Below are 20080 nucleotides of genomic sequence, written 5' to 3'. Positions count from 1 at the left end.
CCAGCGGCTGCCAGGAGGCGCCAGGCCAAAGCGCTGGCAAAGCCAGGCGGCTCTGAGGCGGGAGCGGGGCAGGGGGGCAGACAGGAGGGCTCCACCTGGCCAGGTAAGACAGGAAAAGTAACCCTCCGCCGTTCGAGAGGGAAATACCCACATGCCTTTTTTTTAAAATAAGCTGAAACGGGGGGTAGTCTTTCTAAAACCAGGTTTCCGGTAGTTGAGGGGCTGCCGCCAAGAAGAGACGGGGGGGGGGGTCAACTTATTCTCCAAAGCGCCAGAAGGCAGGACGAGAAGCAACGGGTGGAAACTCGTCAAGGAGAGAAGCAACCTGGAATTAAGGAGGAATTTCCTGACAGTGAGGACAATTAACCAGTGGAACTCCTTGCCTCCAGAAGTCATGGATGCTCCAACGCTGGAAGTTTTTAAGAAGAGACTGGACAGCCATTTGTCTGAAAAGGTATAGGGTTTCCTGCCCGAGCAGGGGGTTGGACTAGATGACCTCCAAGGCCCCTTCCAACTTATTATCATTATCACCATCACCATTATTATTATTATTATTATTATTATTATTATTATTATTATTATTATTATTATGCTGCTACTGCTAAGCTTGTAAGCCGCCCTGAGTCTTCGGAGAAGGGCGGGATATAAATGGAATTAAAATAAATAAAATAATAAATTTATTATTACGGTATTATATTTATTATTATTATTATTATTATTATTATTATTATTATTATTATTATTATTATTATTATTATTATTATTATTATTATTATTATGCTACTGCTAACCTTGTAAGCTGCCCAGAGTCTTCGGAGAAGGGCGGGATATAAATGGAATTAAAATAAATAAAATAAATAAATTATTATTATTATTATTATTATTATTATTATTATTATTATTATTATTATTATTATTATTATTATTATTATTATTATTATTATCTTCTGCCTGAGATAAGAGTCCTTGTACCATGGCAGAGAAGCAACCTGGAATTAAGGAAAAACTTCCTGACCGTGAGGACAGTTAACCAGGGGAACAGCTTGCCACCAGAAATTCTGAGCGCTCCGTCGCTGGAGGTCTTTAAGGAGAGACTTTGGAAAGCCACTTGTCTGAAATGGTATGGGGTCTCCTGCTTGAGCAGGGGGTTGGACTAGAAGACCTCCAAGGTCCCTTCCATCTCTATTCTTGATTGACTGACGGGCACACTAAAACTCCCTTTTTTTATAACCCCGAGGACACACTGGACATTTTCGCTCCAATCCTCACTTTGCTAAAAGCGAGGATTTCAGATATCTCCTTGGGAATGATATATATTAATATATATATATATTTTTCCTATAGACTTCTCTCTCTTTTATTTTTCTCCAAAGAAGAGACCTGGTCAACATGAACTGCAAATATCAAATAGAAGGTTGAACAGAGGAATATTTTATTGATGTAACACACAAACGCACAGAGTTTCCTCTTATTACCCCAGTCTCAAAGCCGCAGTGTCAACCTCCTCCATCTGCGAGGTGGGGAAAAAAATAAAAATAAAAACGTTTTCTGCAACCTATTCAGAGCTCGTAAAGGAACAGATGCTAAATCATTAAAGACCCTCTTGAACAACAAGATTTATTTAGCCCAAGTTTCAAATTACAGAGGTCTCTCTGCATTCGGAAAAGGGTCTTTAATGACTCAAAGGCAAAGTATTACCACCAACGGAGAGCCCAAATGTTGATGCTTGGTGAAGAATCTTTCTGAAGAAGTTCTCTTCTGCATCTAAATATTTACATTTATATCAAATATGGGCACATCGATCCAAGAGCTCAATTGCAGATATCCCGGTTGAAGGACTAGGGGTGAAGTGACAGCAGGGTCCCGATATTTGAGGGGCTGCCACAAAGTAGTGTGTGTGTGTGTAGGGGGGTGTCAACCTATTCTCCAAAGCACCAGAAGGCAGGATGAGCAGCAACGGATGGAAACTAACCAAGGAGAGAACCAATCTAGAACTAAGGAGAAATTTCTGGACAGTGAGAATAATGGACCAGTGGAACAACCTCCCTCCAGAAGCCGTGAGTGCTCCAACACTGGAAGTTTTTAAGAAGAGTCTGGACAGCTATTTATCTGGAATGCAATAGGGCAGGGGTCTTCAAACTTGGCCCTCTTATGACTCGTGGGCTTCAACTCCCAGAATTCCTCAGCCAGCATGGACCATATAAGCTAAGGGTTTTCAAACCTGGCTCTTTTATGACTTCTGGACTTCAACTCCCAGAATTCCTCAGCCAGCGTGGACTACATAAATCAGGGGTTTTCAAACCTGGCTCTTTTATGACTTGTGGACTTCAACTCCCAGAATTCCTCAGCCAGCGTGGACTACATAAGCCAGGGGTCTTGAAACCTGGCCCTTTTATGACTTGTGGACTTCAACTCCCAGAATTCCTTAGCCAGCATGGACCATATATGCTAAGGGTTTTCAAACCTGGCTCTTTTATGACTTGTGGACTTCAACTCCCAGAATTCCTCAGCCAGCATGGATCATAAAAGCCAGGGGTCTTCAAACCTGGCCTTTTTATGACACGTGGACTTCAACTCCCAGAATTCCTCAGCCAGCATGGACTATGTAAGCCAGGGGTATTCAAAGTTGGCCTTTGCATCAAAGGGCCAAGCCCGAAGACCCCAGGTCTATGGTTTCTTGCCTGAGCAAGGGATTGGACTAGATGACCTCCAAGTTCCCCTCCAGCTCTGTTATTGAAGCGTAGTAGTTGACTTACAACCACAACTGGAATTTCCATCGCTAAGCAAAGCAGGGGGTGGGGTGGAGGTTAAGTGAGCCATGCTTGATTTGACAACTCTTTTTGTCATAGTTGCTCAGCAAATCCCTGCAGGTATTAAGTGATTCGTGTGACCATTAAGTGAATCACTGCAGTCGTTATGGGAATAGCATGGGTCATTAAGCGAATCTGCACCCCCCCCAACGTTATCTGTTGGAAACCAGCTGGGAAGGTCGCAAATGGGGGTCCTGTGAACTTGGGACGCTGACACAATTGTTAGTAAGATGCTGATTGCCAAGCAGCTGACTTCTGATCATGTGATCATGGGGGAGGGGGGAGAGGAGATGTGCAATGGTCATAAATAAGAGGACTGGTCATAAGTCAGTTTTTTCAGGGCCGCTGTAACCTTGAATGGTTGCCAAATGACTCGTTTTAAGTCAAGCACTCTCTGGAACAGGACAACGAAAAGTCAGCCTCCAACTTTGTTGCTGACTTAGCAGTTGCCGTGATTCGCTTAACAACGGTGGCAAGATATATCGTAAAATGCGGCAGAAGAATTAATTAATTAACCGGTGGAACAACCTGCCTCCAGAAGCGGTGAGTGCTCCAACACTGGAGGTTTTTTAAGAAGAGACTGGACAGCCATTTGTCTGAAATGGGATAGGGTTTCCTGCCAGAGCAGGGGGTTGGACTAGATGACCTCCAAAGTCCCTTCTAACTCTATTATTGTTATTGTTATATGTAAGAAACTTAACAACTGTCTTGCCTAGCAATGAAAATCTTCAGCTCAACTGTGGTCGTAAGTCAAGGATCACATTATCCTTGCCTTAAGGAAAGATTTGGCAGAGAGAATTTTAAAAAAAAACCATAATTCATTGGGGATCACTGAATTGAATTACATTCAATTTTCAATTGTAAATTCATGTACATTTTTACAATAGACTGACAGTAAACCAAAGAACAAATCGGGCTATCTTTATTAATCACACTTTGAAACGAACTCGGTTATATTTTAATAAGGCTGTAACAAGAGCGACCGAAAAGTTTTTTGTGTCTTCAATTATGGGGTTGTGGTGTTTTTTTTTCCCAAACCCAGAAAATGAAGTTTCTATTTTTAAAAAGTGAACAGCACTTAATGCTAATGGCTTTTTAAATTAAATAAACCCCCTCTTCCCCAGGATGAAATTACTAAAGATAATTTCTTTGACTTTCCTTCCAATTGAGGTTACCATTTCTTATTTTTTTTCCTTATTTTTTTTTTCCTTTCCAAGTGAAAGAAAAAGGGAAGAAAGAAAGGTGGGTTGGAAAAACCAGGGGAAAAAAAACAAGGACAAAAGATTAGAATTACTTTGCACATAGGTCAACGATATCGGTTGGGTGCAATCTCTATTTCGAAAGATAAGGTAATTTAATATGTACCACGGTGCTTGCAAACAATGGAAAATATGTTCTTACAGATACAGTGTGTGTGCGTGTGAGTGTGTGTGGGGGGAAAGCAGAGATATAACACTGATGAAACATTATAATAAAGGAAATCTGCTTTGTAAACTGAAGAATGAGCTTTGCATGTGTGGGGAAATTTCCTTCAAGGATAAAAAATCAGCGCTAGGGAAGAGCCAAGAGAGCTTGTTTGAAATCAAACTCCAGCCAAGCTAACAGAAAAATAGCTGTAGACACGAGAGCATTAGGGGCAGATAACTAGCTGAGAAGGCATTTGAAAAATGAATATTTTATAACGTGTGGGGAATATCAGTCTGGAGAAGAATCAGAGAGCCGAATTGATTGGAAAAGAGATTTGGAGAACTGATTGATCACGTCTCAATAGAGCACAAGCCAAGAAAAGGGATATATTTATTCAGTGAAAATTTCTTTCAAGCTATAGTCTTCAACTATAGAATCAAGATCAAGTGAAGTACTAATACCACTTTACAACGCTTTGGTAAGGCCACACCTGGAATGCTGCATCCAGTTTTGGTCACCACGATGTAAAAAAGATGTCGAGACTCTAGAAAGAGGGCAGAGAAGAGCAACAAAGATGATTGGGGGACTGGAGGCTAAAACATATAGGGAACGGTTGCTGGAATTGGGTATGTGTAGTTTAACAAAGAGAAGAGTGAGGGGTGACATGACAGCAGTCTTCCAATATCTCAGGGGCTGCCCCAAAGAAGAGGCAGTCAAGCTATTCTCCAAAGCGCCCGAAGGCAGGACAAGAAGCAACGGATGGAAACTAGTCAAGGAGAGAAGCAACCTGGAATTAAGGAGAAACTTCCTGACAGTGATAACAATTAACCAGTGGAACAACCTGCCACCAGAAGCTGTGAATGCTCCAACACTGGAAGTTTTTAAGAAGAGACTGGACAGCCATTTGCCTGAAATGGTAGGGTTTCCTGCCTGAGCAGGGGGTTGGACTAGATGACCTCCAAGGTCCCTTCCAACTTTCTTCTTCTTCCTCTTCCTCTTCCTCTTCTTCTTCTTCTTCTTCTTCTTCTTCTTCCTCTCCTTCCTCTTCTTCTTCCTCTCCTCCTCCTCCTCCTCCTTCTTCTTCACGGAGGCAGAAGATATTACCGGTCTAATGTTCCCACCTTTAGAAAATCCTGCTTTTATTTTTACTCCTGCTTTTCCCGCAGGGGGCAATTCAGATTCCTCATGAGGGTCCCATTATGAAATAGTTTCGCTTTGCTATTGCTTGAACTTGGCCTCCTCCTCCTTAAAATGCTCTTTTGTTGCCAAGAACATGGAAAACACGAACTGGTCTGCAGGAATTGTGGGAAACCAGGAAACAGGAAAACGACTGAGGCTGTGCGAAAAATGTTGAATGGAGTTAATCCTCGACTTGCGACGATTCGTTTAGTGACCGTCCGACATTACACCGGCACTGAGAGAAGTGACTTTTCACCCGTTCTCTCACTGACCCCCGTGGCAGCATCCCCACGATCACGTGATCATAATTCAGACCCTCGGAAACCGGCTCATATTTATGACAGTTGCCGTGTCGCCTGGGATCACGTGATCCCTTTGGGCATCCTTTCAACAACGGGGAAGCCAGATTAACTTAATAATCGGGTGACCAACTTAACCCCAGCAGTGATTCGCTTAACCACGGGGGCAAGAAAGGGAGTGAAATGGGGCGAAACTCACTTAACAAACGTCTCGCTTAGCGATGGAAATTGTGGTCGTAAGTTGAGGATTGCTTGCACAAGTTATCCCCTAGGCGGTGAAGAAAGAGACAGCAATTTGTTCTCACTCAGATGCCAAGTGAAAGGCTGCCTTCTTCTCACTAAGCCAAGATATTTCTCACTTCAAAGCACCTTCTGCAGAAAGAGACCTGAATGCACCTTGTTATTTTTTTTTTAATTCTCAGGAGAATTTTCTTTCAAGCATCAGCAGTAAATTTCAACTTCTTCGGTTTTGTCAGCCTAATTTACAGACGGCTCCTGACTGATTCACTGTTCTTTATTCTGAGAAAAAAGGAGAACCTGTTTTTCAAAAAGTAAATACAACTAATATACCCAGGTCCTACACCGTTCTCCATCATAGGTCTTCTGTTGGACTGATCTGTCTGTCTTTGTCTGGCTGTCTGGCTGGCTACACCCATCTATCAACTCACTCATCCATTTGTGATCTATCTATCTATCTATCTATCTATCTATCTATCTATCTATCTATCTATCTATCATCTATCTATCTATCTATCTATCTATCTATCTCTATTTCTATATCTGTCTGTCTATCTATCTATCTAAGTATCTATCTATCTAATCTATCTATCTATATCATCTATACCTCTCTCTCTCTATCTATCCATCTATATCTACCTACTCTATCTATTTATATCTATCAATCTATCTATCTATCTATCTATCTATCTATCTATCTATCTATCTATCTATCTCTATTTATCCATCTATATCTACCTACTCTATTTATATCTATCTATCTATCTATCTATCTATCTATCTATCTATCTATCTATCTATCTATCTCTATTTATCCATCTATATCTACCTACTCTATTTATATCTATCTATCTATCTATCTATCTATCTATCTATCTATCTATCTATCTATCTATCTATCTATCTATCTCTATCACTATATGTCTGTCTGTCTGTCTATCATCTATCTATCTATCTATCTATCTATCTATCTATCTATCTATCTATCTATCTATCTATCTATCTATCTATCTATCTCTGTCTATCATCTATCTATCTGTCTGTCTGTCTGTCTGTCTGTCTGTCTGTCTGTCTGTCTGTCTGTCTGTCTCTCTCTCTCTCTCTCTCTCTCTCTCTCTCTCTATCTCTCTCTCTCTCTCTCTCTATCTATCCCATCTCTCTCTCTTACCCTGCTTCAAATGGCATTACCAAGATTATTTCCCCTTATTTCAGCATGAGAGAACCCAACCAAAGGTGTAAAATTCAACTTTCGAAACGTAAATTCCCTTTTTCATGCACCTCGCTTTAAACCAGAATAGGTACTTCAGAAGGACCTCTTCATAGCTCAGAAGCTTCTCAGATACACGTATGCCCAACTTTAGAGTTCAGAGCTTTTTATCAGCAACTGAAGGGGGGTGGGAACACAGAGCTTGGAAGAAAGGCCAAAAGTTCCTTTCCTAATGGTCTAAGCTAAGTCTCCATCTTCTTTTGGTCGTTAAGTTCAAGGAACTGAACTTAAAAAGTTAAAAGGATGAAATATATTTCAAGCAGTTACCCTCCCTGGTTGCTTAGTACTTTTTAGCTGAATGTATTGTATTGTATTTTTTACTCTATTCTATTCTATTCTATTCTATTCTATTCTATTCTATTCTATTCTATTCTATTCTATTCTATTCTATTCTATTCTATTCTATTCTATTCTATTCTATTCTATTCTACTCCATATTCTATTCCATTCTATTCCATTAACAAATTCCTTGTGCGTCCAATCACATTTGGCCAATAAAGAACATTCTATTCTATTCTATTCTATTCTATTCTATTCTATTCTATTCTATTCTATTCATTTTATTCTACTCCATATTCTATTCCATTAACAAATTCCTTGTGCGTCCAATCACATTTGGCCAATAAAGAACATTCTATTCTATTCTATTCTATTCTATTCTATTCTATTCTATTCTATTCTATTCTATTCTATTCTATTCTATTCTATTCTATTCTATTCTATTCTATTCTATTCTATTCTATTCTGTTCTATTCTGTTCTTATTCTTATCTGTTCTACTTTATTGTTATTCTATTCCATTCCATTCCGTTCCAATCTATTCTCTATAAAAATATTACTAGGAGGAAGGAGTATTAGGTATGTTTATTCTCTTGAGATTTATAAAAAAAATAGTAAAGGAGGGATATAAACAATATACTAAAAATCTGTACATTAATTTTTTCCCATCCATTTGCTCTTTTTAAGTAAACAATTTACCACGCAACAGAAATCTGTTCACGTGCTGAACCTTTCCGCAATTTATGCATAACTCGCAGCCATTTACTCCTTCTTCCCTATCAAACTCCATTGCTTTGATCTTTGAGGCCTCCTCTTTCCAATCCACACCTCACTGTGGCATCACACAATCTAATATTGGCTGCAAATTGCTTAAGTTCTCAGATGAGAAAAACATTTTTTATTCACCTATTTCAATTGGCTCACCATACGCCAGATGTTGTTGTTGTCTTTTTTTAAAAAAGAATTTAGGGATTTTTGCTCTGTAGATGCTGATAAGTAAAACAATTCTGACATTTTTGTAAAGCACCTAAGGCCCAGATTGATACCAACCTAGGCAAAAAAATATATCAATAAATCGATAAAGCAAAGTAAGCAAGAGGAATTGAGCAGGCATGAATTGGGGGATTAAACTATTCTTAGGCCACACTGGGAGAAATTTTAAAGACCTTTTATTCCGAGGGCTCGCTACCGTATTTTATTTATTAAATGAACAATAACCTGTGAAATTGTTTCTGAGTTTATTTGTTCTATTTCTGGCCCCGTTTTCCTGGATCTGCCGTGTGTCGAAAATTCTTGGAAGGCTGTAGCAGTGATTCCTAGTTAAACGCCGAACCTAAAATTTGGTGATGAAGGAGAATAATAGGGTAGGGAATAATTACAGAACAGCCAGAGCAGAAATGCAGCTAGTGGGTTATTAAAGTATATTAAATATGAATTAAAGATAACTGCCTAAAATTGAAAATTAAGAGCCAAAGGCTTGCCAGAGATCCCAGGACGCTGGCATTTAGCAGCTAGTGTATAATTACTGGGTGAGTTGTGATACAGAAAGGGGTTCTGATGCAGAATTAACAGAATAGAATAACTGAATTGGAAGGAACCTTAAAGGTCTTCTAGTCCAACCCCTTGCTCAGGTAGGAAACCCTATAGTATTCTGGACAAATGCCTATCCCAGGGGTAGGCAACCTTGGCTCTTTTATGACTCGTGGACTTCAACTCCCAGAATTCCTGAGCCAGCCATGCTGAGGGGAAAGGGAGAGGTTTCCATGCTGAGCCATGCTGGCTCAGGAATTCTGGGAGCTGAAGTCCATCAGTCATAAAAGAGCCAAGGTTGCCTACCCCTGGGCTATCCAATCTGCAGATGTTGTTCCACTGATTAATTTCTCCTTAGTTCCAGGTTGCTTCTCTCCTTGATTAGTTCCCATCCGTTGCTTCTTGTCCTGCCTTCAGGTATTTTTTACAATAGAATAGAGCTGGAAGGGACCTTGGAGGTCTTCTAGTCCATCCCCCTGCTCAAGCAGGAGGACCTATACCATTTCAGACAAGTGACTGCCTAATCTCTTCTTAAGAACCTCCAGTGATGGAGCGCCCACGATTTCCGGAGGCAAAGCTGTTCCATTGGCTTTTGGAGAATAGGTTGAACCCCTTTTTTAAGGGGGGGCAGCCCCCCAAATATTGGAACACTGTTATCATGTCACTTTCTCCTAGCCTTTAATTTCGGGAAGGGGAACTTTGGGAACAAAGAACCGTGTGCGGATCTGAATCCAATCCAAACCCTGTAGTTATTTCAAAACAAGCAAGATGGAGAACATCGACGGAAGATTCTGCAATGCAGCTAAAGAAAACAAAATAGGTGGACGCTGCCGATGTATAGGGAACAATGAAGTCAGGCAGGTTTCTATCCACAAAGAGAGGCGGTTTGGTCCAGTGGTTAAGTCACAAGGCTAGAAACCAGGAGACGGTGAGTTCTAGTCCCACCTTAGGCATGAAAGCTGGCTGGGTGACTTTGGGAAAGTCACCAGGAGACGGTGAGTTCTAGTCCCACCTTAGGCATGAAAACTGGCTCGCTGACTCTGGGCCAATCACCAGGAGACTGTGAGTTCCAGTCCTACTTCAGCCACGAAAGTCGACTGGGTGACTTTGGGCCAATCACCAGGAGATGGTGAGTTCTAGTCTGGCCTTAGGCATGAATGTTGGCTGGGTGACATTGGGCCCATCAGTCTCTCTCAGCCCAGCCCACGTCACAGGGTTGTTGTGGTGGGGAGAAATAGGAGGAGGAAGGAGTATCAGGTATGTTCGCCACCTTGAATTACCGATAAAAATGATAAAGGTGAGATGTAAATGAAAATAAAACAGAGAAAACAAACCTCAGGGGATGTGGGTAGGCCTGCCCAGGAAGAGAGCGTATGTTCGGTTGCTGGTTTTTGTAAATGTTCTGAATTTCCCTCCATCGTAAATTTGCTTTTATTTCAACAGAAATGCTTAAATTTAAGAGAGTGGTATTCCAAGTCCCCCTCAAATGCTGCTCAAGCTTCAGAAAAGCAAAGCAAAACCCTTTGGGGCATTGGAGACTGCTTCCTTGTATTTCTCCCCCCCCTCAGTAATTTCGCTAACCTGAGCAATACTAATATGGCCAGAAAATCTGTAGGAACATGTAACCTTTTCTAATGAATTGTTATGGTCGATAATGCTGACCAATTAATATTTATAATCTTACAGTTAACCTGTCACATGCTGTGTTAAGACTGTAGCAATATTCTCCAAAGCACCTGAAAGCAGGAGAAGAAGCAACGGATGGAAACTCGTCAAGGAGAGAAGCAACCTAGAACTAAGGAGAAACTTCCTGACAGTGAGAACAATTAACCAGTGGAACCACCTGCCTCCAGAAGCTGTGAATGCTCCAACACTGGAAGTTTTTAAGAAGAGACTGGACAGCCATTTGTCTGAAATGGTATAGGGTTTCCTGCCTGAGCAGAGGGTTGGACTAGATGACCTCCAAGGTCCCTTCCAACTTCTTCTTCTTCTTCTTCTTCTTCTTCTTCTTCTTCTTCTTCTTCTTCTTCTTCTTCTTCTTCTTCTTCTTATTATTATTATTATTATTATTATTATTATTATTATTATTATTATTATTATTATTATTATTATTATTTAGCCATCGTTGCCGTTTAATCCCAGGTCTCGGAGACTTTACGTCCCAGTATAGAAATAGGAAGCAAACAAAGAACAAATAAATATCTTCCTATTTATCTCCTGGAGATTGGCCCAAAGTCACTCAACCAGCTTTTATGCCTAAGGCAGGAGGAGAGCGGGCGATCGGCCCAAAGTCACCAGCTAGCTTTCATAGCTAAGGCAGGACTACAGTAGAACTCACTGTCTCCTGGTCATTGACCCAAAGTTACCCACCAGGCTGCCAGGACTAAGGCGGGACTCGAACTCGTCATTTCCTGGTGATTGGGTGAAAGTCACCCTGCTAGCTTTCATGGCTAAGGCAGGACTAGAACTCACTGTCTCCTGGTCATTGACCCAAAGTTACCCACCAGGCTTCCAGGACTAAGGCGGGACTCGAACTCGTCGTTTCCTGGTGATTGGGTGAAAGTCACCCTGCTAGCTTTCATGGCTAAGGCAGGACTAGAACTCACTGTCTCCTGGTCATTGACCCAAAGTTACCCACCAGGCTGCCAGGACTAAGGCGGGACTCGAACTCGTCGTTTCCTGGTGTTTGGGTGAAAGTCACCCTGCTAGCTTTCATGGCTAAGGCAGGACTAGAACTCACTGAATCCAAGTCATTGGCCCAAACGTACCCACCTGGCTTACAGGATTAGTAAGGTGGGACTAGAATTCACCATCTCCTGGTGATTGGCTGAAAGTCACCCAGCTGGCTTTTATGCCTAAGGCAGGACTAGAACTCACCGTCTCCTGGTGATTGGCCCAAAGTCACCCAGCCGGCTTACATGGCTAACTGAATCATGGCTCACTGAATCCAGGTCATTGGCCCAATGGCACCCACCTGGCTTTTAGGATTACTAAGGTGGGACTAGAACTCACCGTCTCCTGGTGACTGGCCCAAAGTCACCCAGCCGGTTTTTATGCTTAAGGCGGGACTAGAACTCACCATCTCCTGCTCATTGGCCCAAACTTACCCACCAGGCTTTCAGGACTAAGGTGGGACTAGAACTGCCATCCAAGGTTTTAATCATGACATTAATCAAACTGGCTCTCTGTGTACTGATAGAAGAAAGTACATAATATCTAATCATGCAATTCTATCTTTGACAGCTTTCACAAAGCTCTTAACAAAACAAATGATTCCACTAACGCTTATCATTTACCTGGTGTTGTGTGTTTTTTTTTGTTGGTATTTTTGTACTGTCGTTGTGCGTTATGTTTCTCATTAATTTTATTGTTTAGTTTATTTTTGATATCTTCATCAGGCTGTGGATATTCCCTTTTTTAAAAAAAGAAAACATTGAACCACCAAGATACCTTGAGACTGCAGTGAGATGTAAATTTATGCAATCAATCAGGAATTTATGTATAAACCAGGAGCTAGGGGCACTTTAATTATGAATTGTTGTACAGAGGATTATTACACAACATTGAAAGGACAGATCTATCCAGGAGCCTGCGCTATCTCTCCCCTCTCATTACACGAATTGACTCTTTTCAACACAGAGAGAGTAATTTTGTTAAATTCCCTTTCACTTATGATTATACGGTTTCAAGACTTTTTCCCTTTTTTTATTATACATTGTGTTTGCAGTAACTGTCTTGTTCATTTAGATCACATTGTCTTTCGGTATTTGAAAAGTCCCGCAATTCGTATCTGTAATTTGTAGGGGTTTTTTTTCTCTTTCTTTTTTACTCTAATTAAAAATGAGGGGGGGAAAGAGAACTATATGCTTGCGCACGGAACAACAATACTACACCCAATGCTTTGAGGAACTTCTAATTATGGCTTACGATATCTACATTCGTTTCATTTTCATTAAATTTTCAAGAGATGGAGATCTGTTTTGCACGCCACGTTCCTGAAGCAGGCAACAGAATTAAATGGCCAAAACTGATGATAATTTCAGCTTACAATGGAAGATATCCACGACCGGCTTCTGGGAATTTGAGTCTAAAATGCCAGGCTTTAATTGAGGGATTCCCAAGTTCCTCAGAGATACAATAAACAGAATATGGCATTATAATCCCAGCATAATTCCCTGCTATCAATTACTTTTAGCATTAGGATGCTCTGAAAGTTCTTTTAAAATAGACGTTATATTTATTCAAGGAATTTATACACTCGGTCACCCAAGGAAGCGAATGACTTTTGGATCTATTTTGCCTAGCTACCTCAGCCAAAGCGGCTTACATAAAATCTATTTAAAACAACAAATGAGTCCGTTCACAGACTTGTAATCTTACTCAGGCTTGGGGTGGTTGGGAATGAGGGGGGCCTGGGTGGTGCCTATGGGGAACAGCAAGGAAAAGAAACCCCATGATGTGACTTTTTTTACATTTCAAAATGGCAGCCAGAGGGTTTAGCTTCCTTATTCTTGCTTATCTCTAACCGGTTGAACTCACTCCAGTGACTATATATTATAAACCTGACTACCACTTCAGCATACAAAGCTGTGGGCCGGAAAACAAGTTCCTTTCTCCCTCCTTCCCTCTGCCAATTTTTAACCAATATGTTATTTATTTTATTTAGATGACAATTTTGAGCCAGCATATATATATATCTGTCTGTCTGTCTACCCTCTTTTTCTATCTTTCTATATCTTTCTCTGTATGTCTGCCTGCCTGCCTGCCTGCCTGCCTATCTGCCTATCTATCTATCTATCTATCTATCTATCTATCTATCTATCTATCTATCTATCTATCTGCCTATCTATCTATCTATCTATCTATCTATCTATCTATCATCTATCTATCTATCTGCCTATCTGTCTGTCTATCTATCTATCTATCTATCTATCTATCTATCTATCTATCTATCTGCCTATCTATCTATCATCTATCTATCTATCTATCTATCTATCTATCTATCTATCTATCTATCTATCTGCCTATCTATCTATCTATCTGCCTATCTATCTATCATCTATCTATCTATCTATCTATCTATCTATCTATCTATCTATCTATCTATCTATCTATCTATCTATCTATCTATCTATCTATCTATCTGCCTATCTATCTATCTGCCTATCTATCTATCTATCTATCTATCTATCTATCTATCTATCTATCTATCTATCTATCTATCTATCTATCTATCTATCTATCTATCTGCCTATCTATCTATCTGCCTATCTATCTATCTGCCTATCTATCTATCTGCCTATCTATCTATCTGCCTATCTATTTATCTGCCTATCTATCTATCTGCCTATCTATCTATCTATCTATCTGCCTATCTATCTATCTATCCGTCCGTCCGTCCATCATCCATCTATCTATCTATCTATCTATCTATCTATCTATCTATCTATCTATCTATCTATCTATCTATCTATCTGCCTATCTATCTATCTGCCTATCTATCTATCTGCCTATCTATCTATCTGCCTATCTATCTATCTGCCTATCTATCTATCTATCTATCTATCTATCTATCTATCTATCTATCTATCTATCTATCTATCTATCTATCTGCCTATCTATCTATCTATCTATCTATCTATCTATCTATCTATCTATCTATCTATCTATCTATCTATCTATCTATCTATCTATCTATCTATCTAATCATCTATCTATCTGCATATCTATCTACCTACCTACCTATCTATCTATCTATCTATCTATCTATCTATCTATCTATCTATCTATCTATCTATCATCTATCTATCTATCTATCTATCTATCTATCTATCTATCTATCTATCTATCTATCTATCCATCCATCCATCCTTTAATACAGGTAGACCTTGACTTACGACCGTTCATTTAGCAACCGTTCAACGGCACCGAAAAAAGTCACTTAGGAGCAGCCCTCCCGCTTACAATTGTCGCAGCCTCTTACTTAGTTGGATAACGAAGCACCTGCGAGACCACCAAGCTCAGAGGGCATCATGGTCCCCTCGGTGTAAGCCTGAGTGACACGTCTTCTCTTCTATTGACCGAAAAATGTGGGTTTTTTTTAAACTTCGCACAATGTGTGAGCCTCTAGGTTGAGCTAACGTATTCGCCCGTTTGCAAAAACGAATGCTCGAATCCGAAGGCTGTTTGCCCAACGTTTTTAAGTTCTCACAACAGGCTTAGATTTTTTTGGAGTGGGGGGGTTGTTTGCCACAAGTCAACCTCTCCGGCCGTCGTTCGTGAGCTGAGAACGGCGGCGTTTGGTCACTGAGCGGATCTAAAATCTTTCTTAACTGCTGGGACGGGAGAGGACGAGGCAGGGGGAATAAACGTTGCTTCCACCTCGAAGTCAACCGCCAGCCGAGAGAGGCCTTGATTGTTTGCATTAAATCCCAGGGCCCATCAGAAGAAAAGAAAAAGAAATAAAATAAATTCAGCTGATGAGTAGCTATTTGGCCACACACAGAGCTGTTATTTTTCATCCACTTTAATAATCAAAGGGTTCGCGTTCCCGCCTAATGCAGGGCTGATGAAGAAGGGACGAGGTAGCCATTTGACTGATGAGCTGCAATGACAGCTGAGGCTTGATTAAAATTAGCCCTCCCCTCTTTTTTCCCCATGGGGGAGAGGAAGAAGATGGGGGAGGGGGAGGGGGATGCACCTTCAAGTTTAAAGAAAAAAAAATTTTTTTATTGCAAAAGACAGGAACCCGAGCGAGGTCCGTTTATTCTATAGGAGAAAAGCATCCTAAAAGCTGTTTCTGTCATTTATCCATCCATCCAATTTAGGATCTCTTTCTTCTTTCTTTCTTTCTTTCTTTCTTTCTTTCTTTCTTTCTTTTTTCTTTCTTTCTTTTTTCTTTCTTCCTTCCTTTCTTTCTCTCCTCCTCCCTTTCTTCCCCTACTTTCCCTCCTTCCTTTTTCTCTTTCTCTTTCTCTTTCTCTTTCTCTTTCTCTTTCTTTTCCTTCCTTCCTTCCTTCCTTCCTTCCTTCCTTCCTTCCTTCCTTCCTTCCTTCCTTCCTTCCTTCTTTCTTTCTCTTTCTCATCCTCCCTTTCTTCCCTTCCCTCCTTCCTTTGCCTTTTTCTTTCTCTTTCTCTCTTTTTCCTTCCTTCCTTCTCTCTTCCTCCTTTTCTTCCCCTTCCTTCCTTCCTTTCTCTCTCCCTCTTCCTCCCTACTCGCTACGCATCGGTTAGAATGCAGGATCGCAGACTAGCTCTGCCCACAGCCAGGAAGTTCGATCCTGACCGGCTCAAGGTTGACTCAGCCTTCCGTCCTTCCGAGGTCGGTCAAATGAGGAGCCAGATGGTTGGGGGGGGGCAAAAGGCTGACTCTGTAAACTGCTTAGAGGGCTGCAAAGCACTGTGAAGCGGTATATAAGTCTAAAGGCTGTTGCAAATCTGGCTTCCCTGTTGACGTTGCTTGTCAGAAGGTCGCAAAAGGTGAAAACGTGGCCCAGGGACATGCAACTGTCATAAATACGAGTCAGCTCCCAAGCCTCCGAATTTTGATTGCGTGACCACAGGGATGCTGCAACGGTCGTAAGTGTGAAAAATGGTCCTAAGTCACTTTTTTTTCAGTGCAAGTTCGAACAGTCACTCAACAAATGGTTGTCAAGTCGAGGACTACCTGTACACACACACACACACAGACACAGACACAGACACAAACAGGGGGAAAACCCCACATTTCTCCGAATCCACAGAAATCTTCATTCACACATTCTTCATGTGTTCAAAACACTGGATGGCTTTCAACCTTTCAGAAACTCGGGGGATAATTTCAAAATCTCTAGGCCCCAGTCTAATTATTTAGTTCAGGGAAAGACAATAATTGCTCGTTTTGGAAGTAATGAGATAATTCAGATGTAAATGCATTTTTGAGAGGGAATGTTAATAACGGCTAATCTAGAAAATTAGGTTACAAAGAAAAGAATATTTTTTCCTCTCTTTTTTTTTTAAAAAAAATAATGGAACGGTTAAAGTTGTTCTGAGCAATAAGTGACGGGGAGATCATTTAAGAGGGTGAGGGTCCCCCAGCCTGAAGAATCCAATAGGTTAAGCAGAATTGAAGTGACAGCCCTCTGTCAAAATCAAGAAGACAATGGAAGTTTATCTGTTTGCTTGATTAATTTGTGTACCCTCTTCGTCTCGTCTAGAGGCGAGTTAATCGGAAATGAACGCTAAGTGCACCTAGTTTGGTGCCATACATTCCCAGAAACGTCAAAGACCTTTCCGGTGTGGTTTCCCAACCTTCGCAACTTTGAGATGTGTGGACTTCAACTCCCAGAATTCCCCGACCAGCATCGCTTAATTCAGTGTTTTTCCAAGTTTGCTATGCTGGCCGGGGAATTCTGGGAGTTGAAATCCAGCCATCTTGAAATATGCAGGCTGGAGAATTCTGGGAGCTGGCATCCACCCATCTTAAAGCATGCTGGCTGGAGAATTCTGGGAGCTGGAGTCCACCCATCTTAAAGCATGGTGGCTGAGAAGAATTCTGGGAGTTGAAGTCCACCCGTCTTAAATCATCTCAAATCATCAGCCGATTCAGGCAGTTCAAATGAGTAGAAAGATTTATTGCAAGCTTAAGCTCTCTATAAAAATCTGAGCTACTAACCGTCAAGGAAATAAGCGGGAGGTAAGAATCAGAAGGTCAGCAGTTTGGCGGGTCGAATCCCGAGTGCCGCGTAGCAGAGTGAGCGCCTGTTACTCGTCCCAGCTTCTGCCAACCTAGCAGTTCGAAAGCACCTAAAAAGGCAAGTAGAAAAATAGGGACCACTCCGGTGGGAAGGTAACAGCGTTCTGTGCGCCTTTGGCATCTAGTCATGCCGGCCACATGACCACGGAGACGTCCTCGGACAAGCGCCGGCTCTTCGGCTTTGAAACGGAGATGAGCACCGGCCCCTAGAGTTGGAAACAACTAGCACGCATGTGCGGGGGAACCTTTACCTTTACCTTTTTAAGAAATGGGCTGGACTTAAGATTTTTTGCAGGCATGCAGGGATTCGTGACTTATGATCCATTTGACTCCTCCCACGGGCTCAGCCTGGTCATCTCCTACTACAGTTACTCCTTTTCCCAGCCTGAAATAATGTTGCTTTACATAAGCAAGCAAGATATGTTCAAATTACCATCTAATTAACCCTCCCTCCTTCTTTAAGAATCATTATCCTAAAAGGAATCAATGTTCTTATTTTAGTACATTCTGGACTCTTTCTAGGGCTGAAGCCCTAGATAAAAGGGCAGCTGAAGTGTTATTTATTTTTTCTAGACCAGCTGAGTGTGTCCAACAATTAATCTTGCCTGGCTGAAAAAAAGAAGCCTGTTTTTCAACTACCTGTTTTTCAACAAAGCCTGTTTTTCAACAAATAAAGTGGGGGGGGGGGGGAGAGGAGAAAGGATCCACCAGAAAGTTTTGCAAAAACCTTGTGACACGTATGTTAGTTTTTGTGCTCTTTTCAGATAGGTTCCTACTAGCATTCTGGAGGAGATTTATTGCAGTCACTCAGTTATTGTACATTGCAAATCATCGCCCATGTCCAAAAAAAAAACAAAAACGGTCTCCCCTCGCCAGCATTTAGTGATAAATCTCTACAGAAATACCACTTCTTTTGAGATTGCCTCTGGATTTAGCTTTTGGTACAAGCGTTTTTGCTGTGAACCCACTCACATTTATCGGTCTAGCTGTCCATCCATCCCTCTGCTGTTTTGTAATAAATCCTCCATTTTCAAATTACGTGGATGGTGGTTATCTTCTCCATTTATTTACTCATCTAAAAGGTAAAAGGTAAAGGTTCCCCCGCACATGCGTCCTAGTCGTTTCCGACTCTAGGGGCCGGTGCTCATCTCCGTTTCAAAGCCGAAGAGCCAGCGCTTGTCCGAGGACGTCTCCGTGGTCATATGGCCGGCATGACTAGACGCCAAAGGCGCACGGAACGCTGTTACCTTCCCACCGGAGTGGTCCCTATTTTTCTACTTGCATTTTTACGTGCTTTCGAACTGCTAGGTTGGCGGAAGCTGGGACGAGTAACAGGCGCTCACTCTGTTACGCGGCACTCGGGATTTGACCCGCCAAACTGCCGACCTTCTGATCGACAAGCTCAGCGTCCTAACTGCAATTCGTTGCCTGAAAGACCATTCCAGCTTGTCTTCTTTATTCCCCACCTTACTTCGATTGCAGTATCTAATTCATCCTCAAGCTTCACGGTTAAGAAGCTGCATGTTTGGAAATGTTTTCAAAATTGCTCTTCCATCTATTGGTTACCAGGCTAGAAACCTGGAAACTGTGAGTTATAGTCCCAGCAAGCTGGGTGGCTTTGGGCTAATTGCCTGGGAGCGATGTGAGCTCTAGTCCCGCCTTAGACACAAAAGCTGACTGGGTGACTTTGAACCAATCACCAGGAGACGGCGAATTATGGTCCCGCCTTCGGCACAAAAGCCAACTGGATGACTTTGGGTCAATCACCGGGTGTCTGTGAGTTCTAGTCCCGCCTTAGGCACGAAAGCCAAGTGGCTGATTTTGAATCAATCCCCAGGAGATCGTGAGTTCTAGTCCCGCCTTAGGCATAAAAGCCGGCTGGATGACTTTGGGCCAGCCACTGGGAGGCTCTGAGTTCTAGTCCCGCCTTAAGGATGAAAGCCAACTGGGTGACTTTGGGCCAATCACCAAGAGACCGTGAGTTCCAGGCACACCTTAGACATGACAGGCAGCTGAGTGACCAACCACTGTCTCTTTCGGCCCAGCCCACCTCACAAGGTTATTGTTGTGTGGAAATTAAGATAAGGAAGGTGTGTTAGATATGTGCGCTGTCTTGAGGTATTTGTAAAAATAATAAGGGTGGGTGATAGATGATGGAAAAAGATAGATAGATAGATAGATAGATAGATAGATAGATAGATAGATAGATAGATAGATAGATAGATAGATAGATAGATAGATAGATATGGATGGATGGATGGATGGATGGATGGATGGGTACACGGGTAGACCGGTAGATAGGCTGGCAGGCAGACAGACAGAGATTTATATAGGCTTCC

At 41.6% G+C, this 20080-nt stretch overlaps 1 protein-coding gene across 1 annotated transcript in view; it reads right to left on the bottom strand.

The window, feature by feature from the left end:
• The window catches only part of EXOC4 (exocyst complex component 4), a 323699-nt gene that overhangs the window by 161654 nt on the left and 141965 nt on the right, over positions 1-20080 (bottom strand). The gene's annotated exons all lie outside the window — the stretch shown is intronic.

This window comes from Vipera berus (genome assembly GCF_964194415.1).
Source record: "Vipera berus genome assembly, chromosome: 6".
NCBI classification, from domain to species: Eukaryota; Metazoa; Chordata; class Lepidosauria; order Squamata; family Viperidae; genus Vipera; species Vipera berus.
The sequence above is the reverse complement of the archived record's forward strand: the minus strand, read 5'-3'. Positions and strand labels throughout refer to the sequence as shown.